Source organism: Dendropsophus ebraccatus, chromosome 9 (assembly GCF_027789765.1).
Source record: "Dendropsophus ebraccatus isolate aDenEbr1 chromosome 9, aDenEbr1.pat, whole genome shotgun sequence".
In the NCBI taxonomy this organism is placed as follows: domain Eukaryota; kingdom Metazoa; phylum Chordata; class Amphibia; order Anura; family Hylidae; genus Dendropsophus; species Dendropsophus ebraccatus.
In genome coordinates, this window is record NC_091462.1 from 77,750,062 (window position 1) to 77,765,880 (window position 15,819).

The 15,819-nt window shown below is 45.5% G+C and overlaps 1 protein-coding gene across 2 annotated transcripts in view; it reads left to right on the plus strand.

Annotated features, from left to right (window-relative positions):
* Window positions 1-15,819, plus strand: part of ABAT (4-aminobutyrate aminotransferase) — an 89,547-nt gene that overhangs the window by 20,662 nt on the left and 53,066 nt on the right. Inside the window, exon 1 of one of the 2 annotated variants that reach the window (XM_069983662.1) lies at window positions 14,670-14,882. The exons of the other annotated variant lie outside the window; for it this stretch is intronic. The gene's annotated coding sequence lies outside the window, so the exon portion shown is untranslated. Of the gene's footprint in view, window positions 1-14,669; window positions 14,883-15,819 lie in introns of those variants that run through there. 2 annotated transcript variants of the gene reach the window in all.

Consider the following 15,819-nt stretch of genomic DNA (forward strand, 5'->3'; position numbering starts at 1 on the left):
GTCTTCTATTATACGAGACAATTATCGTCCGTAAGGACCAGTAATCACTTTGTGTAATAGGAGCTTAAAGCGACTCTGTACCCACAATCAGAGTCGCTTTAAGGCCAGTAAGGAAAACTTTGTCTATGTAGTTTCAGTGATTGGCTGGGCAGGGCAGGCATACAATGCAGACAGTTTATTATTGGGCGTATCTCCTCACAAGACAATAGATTGTCTTCTCCCTTGACATCTGCCCTCTGGGGACAATCCGGAAATACCCAAAACACCTAAGATTGTCTCATTGCAGGTGAAATATTTATATAAAGTGGGCGACCCAAGTGTACCTAAGGGCCTCATTTACATACTTGGAGTATTATAAGAGATAAATATGTTGTACTCCGCATCAGAACACATCCAGCTACATAACAGCAGGTTTGTTAGTTTCCCTTAAAAGCGTACTTATCATTTCAAATAATTACTAATCATTTATTAGTATAGATCATAATAGTAAACTTATTACATCATTGTAATAAAAAATTCTCCTTTTTCCTCCCTAGTGCTAGTCCTCTATAGTAAGCAATCCATATATTAGCTGTTGTTAGCCTCATTTCATCCACGACTGTACCTCAGTGGTGGACCGATCTGTGTTACTTCACAGTGCATGCACACTCTCGCTGCCTGTGTCACTTCATGCCCTAGCTAGATGGTCTGGCAGGCTGCAGGAGTAGTGGAGACAAGTGTGTCATCCCCTGTACTCAGTCTTACATTGTACTGCAATTAAAAGCTCTGTATGTATGTGTATATATATATATATATATATATATATACATACATACAGAGTGGTCCAAAAAAATGTATCCACTGTTTAAAAGTCCATAACTTGCAAACTAATTGACGGAGTTGTCTCATATTTGGTGAAAGTGTAGCGTAAAGTCCAACTTAGATATCACTGTAGGTGTTCAAAATGGTCACCATTCACATCCACACACAAACGATGCTGCCGAACTGCAGCACGAACTACTGACTGCAACGTGTTCAGTTCGATATTTGCACATGAATGTACGATGGATTCTCAAAGTTCATCCAATGTGCTTTTATCGATAAACAACGTCCTTTAGTGTTCCCCACAGGTAAAAGTCCAGAGGAGTTAAGTCTGGGGAACGTGGTGGATACTCCACAGCACCTCTACGGCCTATCCATCTTCCTGGTAGATTTTCGTCGAGATACGCCCTAACACGATGTTGGTAGTGGGCTGGGGCACCATCTTGTTGTACGTAAAATCTTCCGTCTCCATACAGGTCTCGAATGGCAGGTAAAATGTATGTCTGAAGCTTATGAAGGTACACCTCACCGCTAACTGTGCCGTCAAAGAAGAATGGCCCAATCAAGCCCTGGTACGAAACCCACACCACACATTTACTGCTGCCAAATTCACGGCTTTGTCGACATGGACGTTCGGATTTTCGGCGGCCCAGTAGATGCAATTGTGGCGATTTACTGTACCATTGAGTTTGAACTGTGCCTCATCAGACCACACAATCATCTCTGCAAACTTGTCATCGTTGCGCACCATGTTGTTAAACCACTCGCAGTACTCCATTCTACGATTTGGGTCGTCCTCGTTCATTGCGTGTAGCAATCGTGGGATGTAGCACTTCCAGTTTGCTGTCTTCAAAATTCGCTGAACACTTGAGCGACTCACTCCAGTTTCACGGACACACTGTCTCAAAGACTTCTGTGGTGAGCGAGTGAATTGTTGTAACACACGACAGGAGTTAGCTGGACTTGTTACTGTTACCGGTCGTCCAGATTGTTGTTTGTGTACATCTTTATCACAGCCTTCGGCTTCAAATTTGTTTTGAATGCGACGAATCGTTAAACGTATCGGTGGCTCTGTTTGATACTCATTTCGCCATTGCCGTTGAACCTTATTAATGTTTTCATACTCAAAATACCACTTCCTTTCATCGAATGTAAGCCTTGCACCAGCCATGTTTACTCGAGTAACTAGGTGCAACTACGAACACAACACAGACTATCCGGCGACTGTCATCTGATAAAACAATACAACGCTTGTGTGGCGACTGCCGGAACTACAAACTAGTACCTTACCAAATATGAGACAATTCCATCAATTAGTTTGCAAGTTATGGACTTTTAAACAGTGGATACATTTTTTTGCACCACTCTGTATGTATGTATGTATGTATATATATATATATATATATATATATATATATATATATAATATATTTGCAAGGGCGGTACAATGTGCATTAAAGTGACATTTTTTTTTTATTTATTTATTTTTTCTTTTAGTTGTCATGCTTTAAAACAAAGCTATACTTACTTGTATCCAGGTCCATCTTCCTTAAAGGGAACCTGTCTCCCCCCGTGCCGGGGTGAAGGCTGCGCGACCCCCCGCTAGAGCCCCGTATACTTACCCCATCTTGCCAAGTCCCGCTCCTGGAGCCGGTCCCGGGACGGGGATATTCTTGTCGGAAGCCCGGCGCACGCTGCATAGATGGGTCCAATGCCCATACAGAATGAATGGAGCCGTCATTCTCTACAGGGGTCGGACTCATCTCTGCCGGGCTTCCGACAAGAATATCTCCGTCCCGGGACCGGCTCCAGGAGCGGGACTTGGCGAGATGGGGTAAGTATCCGGGGCTCTATCAGGCGGTCATATGGCCTTCACCCCGGCACAGGGGGTGACAGGTTGCCTTTAAGGCAGCTTGTTAGTCTTGTGCTGGTTTAAAAAAAGAGAACAAACGCTGGAAGTCTCGACCAGTCTCATGGCTCAATGGCTTTCATGCCTGAATGCATCCATTAATCACATGACTGCCTTCTCTGAGGACGCAGATCACTGGGACTTGTTTAGTCTCTTTTTTTTCAACTGGAAGACCAAAAAGCTGCCTTCAAGAGACTGGGCCTGGATACAAGTTCAAAATAATGAATGTAAATTGCAAGCAGGCTTTATATCACATCTACTGTTTTGAGTTAGATTTTGAAAGTTATAATGACAGGTACACTTTAGGCAATGACCAATGGAATACGACTAAAGCATCTGTACTGGATTAGAGGCGATTGAAGAGGTAAGTATCTTATTACTTTTAACACATTTTTTTTTTCTTCACCTTAGGCTCTCTCCTGTACCCAGCCATGCAGACAACTCTATTGTGCCTATAATATAACAATACATGTACGATAGATCTGATGATGATAGATCTGTTTCTCAGGGTACATTAGTGATATAGTTTTTATTGAATGACCAGTAATTCATTTAAAGCGTAACTGTCATTTCAGGGTCATTTTTTTGAAAACATTAAATATCAACAGTACAAGCGATTTTAAGAAACTTTGTAATAGTTTTTTATAAACCAAAAGAGTTTCCTTCTGTACTGAAAAAGCAATCTCCCAGCCTCCCCCCTCACTTCAGAAGCAGCAGGATTTCTGTCTCCATTATGTGGCTATGGAGAGGGGAGGGGCTGTTAGGAGTGACTGAGCACGGAGCAGTCTTGCAAAGCACAACACCCTGCAATCTTCTCTCAGTAAGTTCATAGATAAGCACTGACCTTTCTGAAACCCAGAATCCTGCGGTTTAGGTGCCCAGAGAGTCTACAAACAGCTGACCTTCATGTCACCTCTTCCTGCTCCCTCATCTCCCTCAGCCCCTCCCCCCTTCATAGGCTTACAATGGAGAGAGCAGAGCCCGTCTTCACTGGCTTCTCTGTAATGAAGACGTGTTTGCCTGATAATGCACAGATAAGAAGTCAGGGGGGGAGGCTGGGAGATTGCTTCTTGAGTACAGAAGGAGGCTTTTTTGGCTGATAAAACCTATTACAGAGTTTCTTAAAATCGCTTATACTACTGATTTCTGCAATAAAAAAAATATGACAGTTACGCTTTAAGCTTATGCATTCATAGTTAAGCTTTTTGTGCTGCTTATGTAGTGTCATGGTAATTGATGACAAAAGCCCTTTGAACAGGGTTGAAGTATAACCATGGTGACTGGTAAGTGGTGTAATACTGATATTTTCTGTTCTCTCCCAGTCCTTTGTTACTTGGCCTCAAAAAGAACATGTTGCATTAAATAGCTGTGATCGCTTTGATGAAGCTGTCCTTGTTTCCTGTCAACAAAGAGGAAAATAGTCGATCTTTTAGGATAGTGATGTGTAAAGAAAGCGACATTATAGAACTTAATGCCGTCATATATTTACATACCATTAAGGAAAGTTTAGACAATTTCTACTAATTCTACGTCTCTAAGGCTGGGTTCACACACAGTATATTTCAGGTAGTATTTGGTCCTTATGTCAGGACCTCATAGCAACCAAAACCAGGAGTGGATTAAAAACACAGAAAGGATCTGTTCCCATAATGTTGAAATTGAGTGGATGGCTGCCATATAACAATAAATAACTGCCATTATTTCAATACAACAGCTGTTGTTTTAAGATAACAGCAAATATTTGCCATTAAATGATGGCCATCCACTCAATTACAACATTATGTGAACAGAGCCTTTCTGTGTTTTTAATCCACTCCTGGTTTTGGTTGCTATGAGGACCAAATACTGCCTGAAATATACTGTGTGTGAAACCAGCCTAAGGTTACAAACCCACTTGCCGGATCTGCAGCGAGTCTCCTTGCTGCGTTTTTTGCAGGGAGACTCGCTGCAGATCCCGGCCCTATACTTTCAATAGCAGAGAAACTCGCAGCAGGGATGTACATCCCTGCTGCGATTTTGTCTGCAGCCCGCCCCATTAACCCCCCGGCCGCCGGACATTATACATTACCAGGTCCCCGTTCCTGCTTGCTTCGGGGCTCCCGGTGTCTTCACTGCCCGCCCGGCCAATCAGTGCGCTGCGGCGGGGCAGCGCACTGATTGGCCGGGCGGAACGTGCCGGGAGCCGCTGAAGCAAGCAGGAGCCGGGATCAGGGATAATGTATATCCTGCCCGCCCCCCTGCAGCCCGGATCGCCCCCAGCCCCGCAGCCCCCGGCCGCACGATCGCCCCCGGCCGCACGATCGCCCCCAGCCCCGCAGCCCCCGGCCGCACGATCGCCCCCAGCCCCGCAGCCCCCGGCCGCATGATCGCCCCCGGCCGCACGATCGCCTGCAGCCCCGCAGCGCCCGGCCGCATGATCGCCCGCAGCCCCCAGCCCCGCAGCCCCCGGCTGCACGATCGCCCGCTGGGGGCGATCGTGCGGTCGGGGGCTGCAGGGCTGCAGACGATCGTGCGGCCGGGGGCTGCGGGGCGATCGTGCGGCCGGGGGCTGCGGGGCTGGGGGCGATCGTGCGGCCGGGGGCTGCGGGCGATCGTGCGGCCGGGGGCTGCGGGGCTGGGGGCGATCATGCGGTCGGGGGCTGCAGGGCTGGGGGCGATATACATTACCTGATCCCGGCTCCTGCTTGCTTCAGCGGCTCCCGGCACGTTCCGCCCGGCCAATCAGTGCGCTGCCCCGCCGCAGCACACTGATTGGCCGGGCGGGCCGTGAAGACACCGGGAGCCCCGAAGCAAGCAGGGACGGGGACCGGGTAATGTATAATGTCCGGCGGCCGGGGGGTTAATGGGGCGGGCTGCTGAATTTCTCTGCTATTGAAAGTATAGGGCCGGGATCTGCAGCGAGTCTCCCTGCAAAAACGCAGCAAGGAGACTCGCTGCAGATCCGGCAAGTGGGTTTGTAACCTAAGGCTGCATTCACACGTCCCGTAAAATCTTTTGTACCATTAAAGTCAATGAAGCCATTCACTTGATCCGTGCCGAGACCCGCAACACGATCTGTAACACGAAAAAATAGGACATAGTATGGATCGCGGCACGGATCACACACCGCCCCTGTAACACCCAACCACTATGGGTGTTACTATGAAGCAGAGGCAAAAAGTCTGCTGACCTAGTCCCTTGCAGCCTTTGTTTTCAAGATTCATTACAATTACACATTTGAGCAAATAGACACATTTTTGTACCCACTTGTTGACACACTTGCAGCCGTTTTTAGCAATTGCACCCTCTAAATAAGCTTTCATAAGACAATGGTTTAAGAAATTCTTCAAAACAGTTCCCCCCCCCCCCCCCTCCTCTTAGTATGATGAACTAAGGGGGAGGGTGGGGGGAATGTTTTGAAGAATTATGTCAAGCCCTAGTCTCTATTCTTGTTAGACTGTACTCACACATTCGAAGTTCTGTCCATAGTTGCGGACAGAACATAAGATCAATATTTATCTATATGCGTGTACGGGGCCGCGATCTATGCTGCAAAAAAAAAAAAAGCGGGACGTGTGTAACGCGGGATTTGCGGCACGGATCGCTATGTCAATGTAGTGCTCTGTAAAGCAAAGAGCACTACTGTCGCATATTCGTACTGTGGTCTGTGGCTGCGGGCTGCATTACGAACGTGTGAATGTCACCTTAGTTTTGATTTGTTCCTTTAAGGATTTACCAGTTGTGTTAAAGGGGTTGTCCAGCAAAAATCTTTTTCTTTCAAATCAACATCAGAAAGTTTTTTAGATTTGTAATTTACTTCTATTTAAAAAAAATCTCAAGTCTTCCCATACTTATCAGCTGCTGTATGTCCTTCTGAAAATGTTGAGACAAAAAACAGAAGGTGCAACTGCAACCGACAGGTGCAAGGGCTTACCGTATATACTCCTCCCAGTGTACACACGGTAAACACCCGCTCTGTAGATATTAAAATATTTTTAAAAAAATTGAAAAAGTGAGGATCTTAGCAAACTATTTGATCAAACAGAGTGTACCATGTCGCCAACGTTAAGGCGTCCTCAGAGACACGGTCCCTACTCTAGCATATTCACACTAGCAATGGCCTCTCCTGGGCTGAATAAGCCTACAACTGGGCAGATAGTAGCCAAATGATCTTTTTTATAGCAGCCTTGGGACATGGGTGGAGTGCAAGCCAACAGGAGGTAGCCTTTTGGCTCCTATCTGCCCAGTTGTAGGCTTATTCAGCCCAGGAGAGGCCATTGCTAGTGTGAATATGCTAGAGTAGGGACCGTGTCTCTGAGGACGCCTTAACGTTGGCGACATGGTACACTCTGTTTGATCAAATAGTTTGCTAAGATCCTCACTTTTAAAAAAAAAATTTTTTTATATTTTAATATCTACAGAACGGGTGTTTACTGTGTGTACGCTGGGAGGAGTATATACGGTAAGCCCTTGCACCTGTGGGTTGCTGTTGCACCTTCTGTTTTTTGTCTGTACTTAAGCCACAAGCAGCGTGCAACCTGCAGTGTGAACAGAGTCATAGCCAAATTTCCCTTTTTTTTCTTTAGGAAATCTTGTTTTATTTTCAGTCTGACACAGTGCGGAACTGTCCAGAGCAGGAGAGGTTTTCTATGGGGATTCATAGAAAACCGAGACAGAGTTCCTGTCTCGGCCAGAGATGTCAGCAGAGAGCACTGTGTCAAACTGAAAATAAAACAACATTTCCTGAAGGACATACAGCAGCTGATAAGTATGGGAAGACTTGAGATTTTTTTAATAGAAATAAATTACAAATCTATATAACTTTCTGACACCAGTTGATTTGAAAGAAAAGATTTTTGCTGGACAACCCCTTTAAATGGGCACTTTGGAGTGTTCAATAGCAGAACTGCAGGCAGATCCCAGGGGAGTGTAGTTAGGTGAGAATAGGATGTTTATTTAAAAAAAAATATCAGTGATGCTGTCATACCCCCCTTACTTTATGTGCGGTTCTCTGCACTGTCCATATGTTTAAATGCAGCACATTTAATATATACCGAGCATCGGTCCGGCATCAAGCACCAGTGTGGCGATTTTCTGTCTGTGACGCGGCTCCATTGACACTAATGTGCTTTATGCTAGGTAGGTGCTCTGGAATAGACTGGCGCCGCCTGCAAGAACTGGGCGGCAATTCAAAAAAAAGGGCTGCGCCACCAGCATCCCATTGCCGTCGCTAGTCTGTTCATGTAAAAAACACAATGCGATGTACCTAGTGATACATTTGCTTTAATTTAATTGGTGGACCTTGTCACCTAGGCACCTGCCCAACTGCTGTGAAGCCCTGCCCAAGTGACACTGTACTGTGCAAAGAACCGCACACATAGTAAGGGGTGGGGGGCCAGTATTACTGTAAAGTTAAGAGTCTTGGACAATGTTATATCAGGAAATTACAATGTATAGTCGATTCTTAAATAATAATAGTATAAGCTAATATATAAATATAACGAAGAACTTGTGGCACTCGCTAATTCAGCTGAATAAAAAAGCCTTTATTGCATAGCGGCTCAGTCTAAAGTCTAGACGCTAACAGGTGACTGGGCTACAACGGTTTCATGTGCACGTGAAGTGCGCTTCCTCAAGGCCTGGTATATACTTTTACTCCTCTCCTCTGCTTCCTGCTGTGAAGGAGATGGATTAGCAGCTCACCAAGGGATCAGGTGATATTTTGCCCACAGAAATCTGTGACGAAGGGAGGGGCAGGTAGAGGAGGGAGGAGAACAGTAAGGGTGGTTTCACACTACGGAATCCACATGGAGAAACTCTGGCGGGTTCCGTCGCTCGTACCCACTCGTGGCGGTGCACATCTCTGCCCATCCCATAGACTTAATTCTATGGACGGGCGAATTCTTTCAGCAGAGATGGAACTGGCCCGGCCATAGAATGGTGTCTATGGTATGGGCGAAGATGCGCGCTGATGCGAACGGGTACGAGTGACAGAATCCGCAATTAGAGTCCTAACTTATCTTTCCTCGTGCCTGCAATGAGCGGTGGGACTGGCATCGGGACCCCCACCAGAATGCATTTTCCCCATGCTCATGACAACTCAGAAAGAAATGCCTATCCTGGCTGATGTTCAGCCCACTCAGCCAATCAGTGCATGGAGCGGGGTCCCGTCCCTGTGACTGACTGCTAGCAGCCAGTCCATCAGCTGGGTTGTGACGTGTGCAGCGTCGGAGATCCCGTAGTGGTGATCCGGGGCTGAAGAGTAGAGATGAGCGAATTTGCCAAAGTTCGGGTTCGTAGGAACCTGAACTATCGGCTTCTGATTCCCACTGTCTGCAGCCTCCGTGAATAGAGTGGATACAGCCTAAGGACCACCTTGAAAACTGGGATACAGCCTATGCCAATGTCTGTATCCCAGTTTTCCAGGTGGTCCTTAGGCTGTATCCACCCTGTTCACGGAGGCTGCAGACAGTGGGAATCAGAAGCCGATAGTTCAGGTTCCTACGAACCCGAACTTCGGCAAATTCGCTCATCTCTACTGAAGAGGCACGGGGAGAGGTGAGGTAATACTCATTGTTACTTTCCCAGGAAGGCGGGATTCCTCCTTTAATAATGGAAGTCTTCATATCTGTGTGAATAGTGCCCTTAGTAAGCACATACCCTGTCAAGCAATGATAACTAGTTACCATAAGCCAAGTTTTATTCATTATAATGCAAAAGCCCGGTCTGATTGACTATCATGGTCTCTGTCCACCTACATTTGTTTTCCTGAAATGAAGCTTACTGTATGTGCCAGGTCAGATCAGCATAGACTTGTGATGGAAATGAAATGTGGAGCCACCCACACAACTACATGTTACATTCCTACAGCAGGAACAGTTCATCTTCTGGGCAGATATAAATATTCATGCCTGTCAGTCTGTTCACATTACCGGATGCTCATTCACATGGCTAAGACCATTTTCTGTGTGGCTGATACCTGAGGAAAACAGAACATGTGTATTTTTATGTCTGATTCTTAGGTATGGTTTGCACTGTGAATGCTGGATAGATTTAGAGAAAAAAAAATCTATCTGCAGTGTCCCACCATGGGTGTTTTGTGTCTTTTTGTTTGCACTTCTCAAAAAAGCTTCTTACTCCAGGTTAAGTTGTGATGAAGTGCACCCTAAGGTTTCACCACTAGATGTCAGTATTTTTTATATGTATGTTCTTACGTATTGCACAGCTGAAGTTAGGAATGGGTTACTGTTTTATGTGTACCATGTGCTCTTATGGACCTATAGGAGATGCTCTCTACTTCTAACCTATCTCTTTCTTTCTTTCTCTCTCTCTCTCTCTCTCTCTCTCTCTCCCCTTTCCACCACCCACATGGTAGATTACTTAGCCCTGTAGGAAGTAGTCAGGGAGGAAGTGGTGGGAGGAGGTGTAGCATCAGTTCTCACCCAGATTCTCGTGGGAGAAGGACACACAGAGCCAACGTCCTTGCTGTAGTCAAGCCAGGGCCTGTCCTGGACCAAAGTTGAGTTCAGTCAGTTGAGTCTTAGACGTGTGTATGCAGATGCAGATAGAGACAACCAGTTTTTTCAGTATGCCGTGAACCAGTCTAAAAAGTTCAGGGCAGTGTCCTGATACAAAAGAGGAACTAGCCTGGATAGGACAAAGCTACCAGAAAGTCTACATATCCTATCTTGCAGTGCGGGTAATTGGGACACCCCCGGGAGCTTAGCTTCACCCAGGTAACCACGAATGGGGCTTGTATCACCCTAGGAGGACGAGTCACTCAACACTGTAGGGCAGAATGGTCAGACTAAAGTCTATACACGGGTACAAGTAACTTCTCACTCTAAAGTATTCTCTCTAGTTCCGGCAGAGTACATTGCTACATTGGGTTGGGACTCCCTCAACAAACTCTTCTCCTCTACGCTACTCTACTCCTTCTTCTACTTGACAAGAGCCCAAGGGACCCATCACAACCCGGCAGGTTACTGACCATTTGGGGAACACTACAGACTGGCCACACTAAAGTAGGTACCAACATCACACCTGTGTGCTGGACTAGCGCTGGCGTCACAACACTACCATCACTGGCCGAGTAGTATACCCTATCTGTACCTATCCCTACTCTTCCCTGCAGTAACCTTCCCCCGCCTCTGTATAAAGTGGGACAGTACAGTGTCTGTATATAATGTGGGAGTCTCCTCCATGTACACTGTGCTGGCCCTCTTGCTGTGTAGTATAGACCTGCTCCATTCTTGCCCTGGTGTTGCACAAATATCATTCCCAGCTTGTATCGGCCTGGAAAGGAGCCCCACAGTCCCAGGCCGGCTGGCAGCAGAGTCCCCCCACAGCAAGAAGCAGTGGCTTTTTTAATTTGGCACTAGCCGCTTCAATTAGCTGCCTCTTTCGCTGTGGGGGACATCACAGCCAGCTGGCCCTGTACATGGGGCTCCTCTCCAGGCATTCGGCCCCAATTTCATCAAGCCGCCTCTTTCGGCTGCGGACTGCCCGAGCTCTGGGGACACCCACTCAGGCCGCCGCTGATCACCTCCGTCACAGGCAGCCTCTGCTGGGGTCCAAACAGCAGCCTGGAGGAGAGCTCCACGGTCCCAGGTAGGCTAAAAGCAGTGTCCCGGAGAGTGGCAGGTGCAGCGGCTAGTGGGGGGATGAGCAGGCAGTGGCCTGGAGAGTTGTCCCCGAGTCCTGGCATGCTGGTGGCAGTGTCCCCTGCAGCAAGTGTGGCAGCTGTCGGAAGTTGCCAGACGAGCGGGGCAGGCAGCCTGAAAAAAAAGGGGGGGAAAAATGCCCTACAGGAGATCCAGCCCTAACAGTGGGGATGAGTGAATTTACAGTAAGTTCGGTTTTGTAAAACCTTGAATGCTTAGCATTTGACTCCTGCCAGCTGGAGAGGATGGATGCTGCCCTAAGGCTGCCTATTGGATGTTACATATACCAGAATTTTGCTTGTTTCATATATTTATTGAATAGATTTATTTTTCAGAAAGCAGTAGCTGATATGTTGAAAGGTTCTTCCTCATGGTTGAGGCTTTTAAGTGTTGTCACTTTGCTTACCAGTAGTTGTATAATTTATTTCACTTTTTTTTGTCTACATAGCATACCGGACTTGCCTCTGCAGATTGTCTGCCATGGAAAATCCTCAGCGTTTCTATGGCATGTGCGGCCGTACTTACACTCCAGCTATTCACATTGATTCTTCACTTTGCAGTCAGATAGAATTTTTGTGCGACATGGATGAGTGAGAAAGCTTCATCAGACCTCTGTATCTGAGCTCCATGTATCGCTCGGAGATTTATACTGTACCCACCTATAAGAAATAGAATCTTGTGAAGCTTTGTGATAATAGAGTAATTTAGCTAGTGAACAAGGTGCTAATAACACAGAAGAGAGGACGATTTAGCAGAACAATCTCCTCGTTTTTCCTCTTCCCTTTGTATTGTTTCCGGCAGACGCATTGGTTTTGTGTTTCGTGTTATTTTGTTGCTTTCTTCCTCCCCCCTCTTTAGCACTGGGACATTTGTAATTACAGATAAGAAATAGTGGTGACCTACTTTATCTATGTCACTGTTCATGGAACATATCCTGTTTGATCCAGATCTGCTCCCATACATTGCTCTTCTATTCTCTGCACTACCCCCCAGTCTTTTATTAGGACATTTGTATGAGCAGTCTGTAAACTGCAGTACAACAAAGGCAAATACCGGTTTATTGCGCTTTTTGTTTCTCCTTTTTCAGACTTTCCACTTTGAGCCGTGCTTTCCCATCAGATATATAACCGTAGTAGACAAACACAGGTAATCTTAATACCAATATTCACTCTTAAATCATTGTTACAGACGCCAGGCCGCTGTGTTTTCCGAAGCCTGCCGCATGATTGTGGACCATTCTGTTGTTCCTGGTTAAATGGCCTTGAACGGACTATCAGTTGTGAATACAAAAAGGCTGTTTTCTCTGTTGTACAGGCAGGGATTGTTTCTGCCATGAAGACAATGATGCACAACAGGATTCCAGCCTATAAGTGATTAATCTTTATCGACTCCTCTGTCCATTTGCGGGTCTGTGCTTTCATTCAGCCATATAAAATCTAAGCTTTTCTATATTTACATTTTATGCAAATTTTTTGAATGATGTAAAAGTGTATTTAAGTGTGAACAAAAGAAGTATTCTCAGCTCAGAGCTTTGGGATATGGCTAGGATATTCCATTGCTTTATTATCTGTGGGAGTCCGACCACTGGGACCCCCGCCGATCCTGATGAACTGATTCAGAACTGTGGTCCTTCAGTCTTTTTGTGCACAGCAGTGCCTGACCACTTCCTGTATGAGGGAACCCACAGCATGACTTCATTCAAGGGGGCATCCTCTATATCTAGAGGAAAGAAGGTTTCACCCCAGCACAAAGATTTTTTACAGTAGGAGCTGTGAGACTATGGGACTCTCTGCCACATGATATTGTTATGGCTGAATAAGTTCATTGGAGGCCTTGATGCCTATTACAAGTTATTGGCCCTAGATTACATGTGATAGAACGTTATTCCAGGAATTTATTCTGACTGTCATATTGGAGTCGGGAAGGAATCATTTGCCCCTTGAGGGTTTTTGCCTTCCTCTGGATTAACACAGTAGGGTCATACTGTAGGTAAAACTTGATGCACAGTTCCCTGTACTCCTGAGCAACTAGGATTGCCGGTGACTTAAGCCCCTAATACACGCGTTGGCAGCGAGTGGGTCAGTGCAGGGGGGGGGGGGCTGCCCGGGTGGTCGATAGATCGTCCGGGCAGCCCATAGATCGTCCGGGCAGCAAATAGAAGATAGCAGCGGTCTGCTGCTGCTGCTCCTATTACACGGAGCGATGGAAACAGATCTTTTTGGAAGACAATGATCAGCTGATATCGTTCATATCGTCTGACCGTTGTCTTCTATTTCACAAGACGATTATCGTCTGTAACGGCTGATATAATGGAAAGTTTAGCACCTTTTTCTATATTTCTCTAATACAAGTGCTGATAAATGGATTATGTAATTTGTAACTAAAAGTTGATCATTTTCACCTAAGTAGTATCCAAGAAAGTGCTTTCACAGTGCTAGGCTATGTTCACACAACGTGTGTTTTGTAAAGATCACGGCCGTTGTTGCAATTTGCACTAACGGCCGTGATTTACACAAAACATACGTTTTTTTTTTTGTAAATGAATGGAATCCTGGCCAGAGCGTGTTTACATAGTATATATTCCGTCCGGCCACACAAAAAATTGACATGTCAGTTTTCTACGTCCGCTAGCTGCGTTATAGTATATACAGTACAGACAAATGGTGAAAGGGTAATGGTAATGTGCCATATAATGAACTATCGTGCCATCTTGGTCATACTTTGTGAAATGCCATAAACACAAAAGAAAAATCAATCTTTTCGTACCCGGAAACAGAATGATCTCATACATTCTCTGTTGAATATGGCCTTGTTGTGGCTAGTCACTGACTTAACCTAAAAAACTAATTGAGCGTCATTATGTTACCCATTTGGAAGATGTCTGGTATAATAAAATCAGACATGTGGAATCTTGCTCAGTTAAAAGAGTTGTACTAATTAAATTGGTAAATCCTGTATACAACAGGGCTTCTTACTTAATCCAAAGATATATTTTTTATGAAGATATAGGGAAATAAAGCCCACGGGCACCCTTTCCTCCCCACAGCCGTATTTCCTAATTTGCATGGAATTTAAAAAGTTCATATCTCGGCACTGGAGCGATGGATTAAAATAAGAGTGATTTATACCGAATACCAGGGTAAGAAGCCCTATTAGTCAGCAAAAAGCTGCTGACAGTCTCTCTTTAAGGGTGTATCTTATGAGAATTGATGCAATCGCTCCTTGTTGTAGTTTATATAAGACGTAGAGCAGCCAGAAATACTGTGTATTACCTGCACATTCTGTATTCTTTCCTTCCACACATTTTCTCGGTCATTGAGTAGCTAGAGCTGGCCCTGGTGTGATGCAATAGCAATTCTTGGTGCTGCAACTGTGTCCCTGTCATATGGAGTCACACAGTGACTAGCTACAGTCGTGTCCCCCTCCTCCTTACTCTTTGTCTTTTAATTTCTGTTTTATACTGGGGAGGTGCTCATTATTTTTGAAGAGTCTCCAGGCTGCTGGAAAGGAGAACCCCAGGCTGCTGGAAGGTGAGAAAACAACATTTTTCTTAAATGGGTTGTCTTCTAAAGATAACTCCTATTGGGGTAAATAGACATTGTAGACATGTACCCCATGCTTGGGACCCTGCACTGTGAGCCGGAACTGAAAGCCAGTCTGTACCAGCAGCCCCTTCTATAAGGACATTTATCAGAATAGAAACTGCCTGGCTGAATGTAGTGTTCCCTAAAATCGTCAGCTGTTTTCTTGGGGCGCCGGGATTAGCACTTGGGGTATTCAACTCATCATCTCAGAGGCACATTAGAATATATGCTCATCTATATTAATGCTTCTGAGGGACTTTATCACATATCAGAAAGAATACAGTATTTCATTTTCCTTCAGATATATTTAAAGTGAATCTGTCATTTGTATCTCACGTTCCAGACTACGGACACTGATAGAAAGCTGTTAGGGCACAGAGACACATGATACCTTTCATATATCTGTCTGTGCTGTCAGAAAAATGAAAATGCTTTTATTATCCAGAGCAAAGTGTCAGCGAGGCTATACCCAAACTCCTGATCTGCTGCAGGCTGGAATGACTCCTCGCTCCCCCTCCCATACCTAACCTTGCCTATCAGAGATCAGTATGTTGTGAGGGGGGGGGGGACAATTTCTATGAGATAGAAAGATGTTTTGAAGTAGAATTTGAGTAAAAAACCGAGCAGCTCCTGGCAGGACTCTTAGAGGAGACTGTGAGAGTCCTGCTTGTCCTTGTCATCTCTTTTAGGAGGGGTCTCGTTGGCAGTAGTAAATCTGAGACGTTGTTTACATAGATCAGTGTTTCTGAGCTCCAGTCCATTGCCACATATGCTCTGTGTATGGGATATTCACATGTCCCTGACCTGTCAGAGATATTTTGAGAGCTGGAGTAGAGAAACACTGGTATAGGTGATAGCTATGTGTAGATAAATAATATGGTGT